This window comes from Hylaeus volcanicus, unplaced genomic scaffold (assembly GCF_026283585.1).
Source record: "Hylaeus volcanicus isolate JK05 unplaced genomic scaffold, UHH_iyHylVolc1.0_haploid 8321, whole genome shotgun sequence".
NCBI classification, from domain to species: Eukaryota; Metazoa; Arthropoda; class Insecta; order Hymenoptera; family Colletidae; genus Hylaeus; species Hylaeus volcanicus.
This window is the reverse complement of record NW_026531912.1, coordinates 1-3,139: the sequence shown is the minus strand read 5'-3', so window position 1 is coordinate 3,139 and position 3,139 is coordinate 1. Positions and strand designations below refer to the sequence as shown.

General features: G+C 43.8%; 1 long non-coding RNA gene across 1 annotated transcript; it reads right to left on the bottom strand.

The window, feature by feature from the left end:
* Positions 1 to 1,691: 1,691 nt before the first annotated feature.
* Positions 1,692 to 2,219, bottom strand: LOC128882268 (uncharacterized). Its single transcript, XR_008458328.1, has 3 exons — positions 2,021 to 2,219; positions 1,855 to 1,930; positions 1,692 to 1,780 (listed from the first exon to the last, which is right to left on the bottom strand). It is a non-coding gene; the product is annotated as an uncharacterized LOC128882268 (long non-coding RNA).
* Positions 2,220 to 3,139: the final 920 nt, after the last annotated feature.

Sequence of the window (3,139 nt, the reverse complement as noted above, 5' to 3'; positions counted from 1 at the left end):
GACACAGGTTCACAGCTTAACCTAATAAAACAAAGCGAATTAAAATCTGATATACCAGTTGATATTGAAATAATTTATCATCTAACCGGCATTGGTTCAGGAACAGTCCAAACGCGAGGCGAAGTAATCATCTTCATTTGCAACACCCCCATACATTTTCAACTGGTCGATAACGACTTTCCAATTAAGGAAGTCGGAATTTTAGGAGTCGCGTTCCGACAAAAACAACAGGCAACCCTTAAATTTAAAGAGAATTTTCCATGTATTCTGTCTTTCGAAAAAAAGAATTTGTTCGCGTCCACCTTTTCATCACACGTCTTAGCCCCGCGAACGAAAGTTTTGATCTCAGTCTCCGCCGGGAATAATAATCAGTTGAGCTACGTTACACGGATTGATGCTGGACCTGGCATTTTCGTAGGTGATATTCTGGCCAGCCAACAAAATGGCCTGGTCAAACTATACGCAATTAATACAACTTGCGACCACGTTACTATTACAATCCCCCCTGTCGATCTAGAGGAATTTGATTCGCGACCTCCTGCACTCCGTTCTTCTCGTACAGGAAATCCGGCCGCAGACAAGTCGGAGGATCACGCTCGAAGGCTCAGTGAAATTCTTAGGTTTCTTGAATTAGGTCACCTTCATGAATCCGAAAAAAGTAGTATTTTAGAAATCATCAACGAGTTTCCGTATCAGTTCCATTTACCTAGTGATAGATTAAAGGCAGGTAATGTTCCCCATCATGCCATTAACACAACTGACGAATTACCTATAAACACGAAGCAATATAGATTTCCGCCGGTCCACAAAAACGAGATAGAAACCCAAGTAAATTCACTAATTGAGAACGAAATAATCCAGCCATCGTTGTCCCCTTATAATTCTCCTTTATGGATTGTCCCCAAAAAACCCGATTCATCTGAGAAGCCTCGATGGCGCATGGTTATTGACTATCGCAGGTTAAACGAAGAAACCGTGGCGGATGCCTACCCCCTTCCTAATATTACGGAAATGTTAGATCAGTTAGGCGGAGCTAAGTACTTCAGTACGTTAGATCTAGCATCCGGATTTCATCAAACTCCCGTAGATCCTGCATCTAAGCCCAAAACGGCTTTTTCGATTCCTCATGGCCACTTTGAGTTCAATCGGATGGCATTTGGTTTGAAGAATGCCCCAGCTACCTTTCAACGGGTCATGGATCTGGCATTATCCGGATTGCAAGGCACAGAGTTATTTGTTTATATGGACGATATAGTTATTTACGCGTCCTCCCTTTCAGAACACGCACGCAAATTAAGGGCCCTTTTGGCACGTTTGCAAAACCCTGGTCTAACTTTACAACCAGAAAAGTGCCATTTCTTACAGAAAGAAATTGCGTACTTAGGGCATAAAATTACTAGTGAGGGAGTGAAACCTGACCCAGACGAAATTCGAGCTGTAAGAAACTTTCCAATACCGAAAACTCGGAAAAACATCAAGCAATTCTTAAGCCTTGTAGGTTATTATCGGTGTTTTATACCCAATATGGCTAAAATTGCAAAACCGCTAAAGAAGCTCTTAAAGAAAGACGTACCTTTTCGTTGAACCGCGGATGTCCAAACTTCTTTCGAAATTTTAAGAGACGCTATTTGTTCGGAACCCCTGCTGCAATTTCCCAACTTTTCACAACCATTTCTCGTTACCATCGAAGTCTCCGACTTTGCGGTAGGTGTCATCTTGAGCCAGGGACCAGTAGGAAAGGATCTTCCTATCGCATACGCTTCTAGAACCTTGAACGAGGCTGAAATAAATTATTCTACCATAGAAAAGGAACTTCTGGCGGTCTTATTCGGAGTAGAACATTTCCGACCTTACCTGTACGGCCGACAATTTACATTGGTCACTGACCATCGACCTCTAGTATGGCTACATAATGTCAAAGATCCCACTTCTAAAATAATGAGATGGCGAATCAAGTTAAATGAATATGATTATAACATAATATACAAGCCTGGAAAAGTTAATGCAGACGCCGACGCACTTTCGCGCAATCCCGCTGGTCCCGCGGCAAACCCCAATTCTCAATTGCCACCTGCCCAACCCGACACGGATTCCAATCCTGATCCGAGGTGTCTGGAAAAGGTGCTCGTCTGCGCAGTCAAAGCACCAGTTGTAGACTCCGAAATGGACGGGATAGATGAAGTATCATGCGCCGAAAATGATAGTCTTATCGCCTCTGTGTTCCTAGCGCGCAGGAAAACAGTGATAAAATTAAACGAGGTCACCAATAGAGTCCGAGAAATATCCGAAAAGTCATTTACATTAGTGAACAGTTCGCGAGAATTTCATAAAGAAACGCCCCAATTGAGCACCCCAGAGTCTCCTTGACTCAGTTCATCGTTGGCTAACGGGTGTATAATCCGAACCCCAGGAATCCGCTTCGTGGGCTGTGAGAGGGAATCTGTGCTCGATGTGCATCTTGTGTCGTCTCAGGGGAGAGGGGCGCCCCGTGTGGAAATCCCATCCGGTCAAGGGAACCGGGTAGAAGGCTGCCTCGATCAAGGGAATCGAGGTTGGCACAGGGATAAATCCCATCCGGTCAAGGGAACCGGGTGGAAGGCCACCTCGGTCAAGGGAATCGAGGTTGGCGGGGTCATGAATCCCATTCGGTCAAAGAAACCGGATGGAAGGCCACCTCGGTCAAGGGAATCGAGGGAAATTCTGTAAATTTTAAAGAACCACTAGTACAAAACATTAATAATGGAAATAGAATCAATATTGGAAAAAGAATTTTGCTTACTAACTTCGACGTAAATAGGTCAACGGCATCTCCTCCCTTATCCCCCACCATATTTCACAAAAAGGATCACCTCTTCGTACAGCGAGATAATCTCGCCCACTTTACCTCCTTAAATCGCAGGGACACCTCTCAAACTACTGAGGGCCTACTAGGCCAAATTGAATTTTCAATGGGGCAGATACAGCAATACCAGGCCAATGTTGGTGATCCTATGGCTTTCCCAAACGACAAATATTCCATTTAATTCTTAAGACCGAACCCCAAGACGAATTTAACCTTGATCATATCAAATCTTCGTTAAAATCACTTAAAGTCCTAGACTCTTTGAATTCGAAAACCTTCAGCATATTAATAGACTCG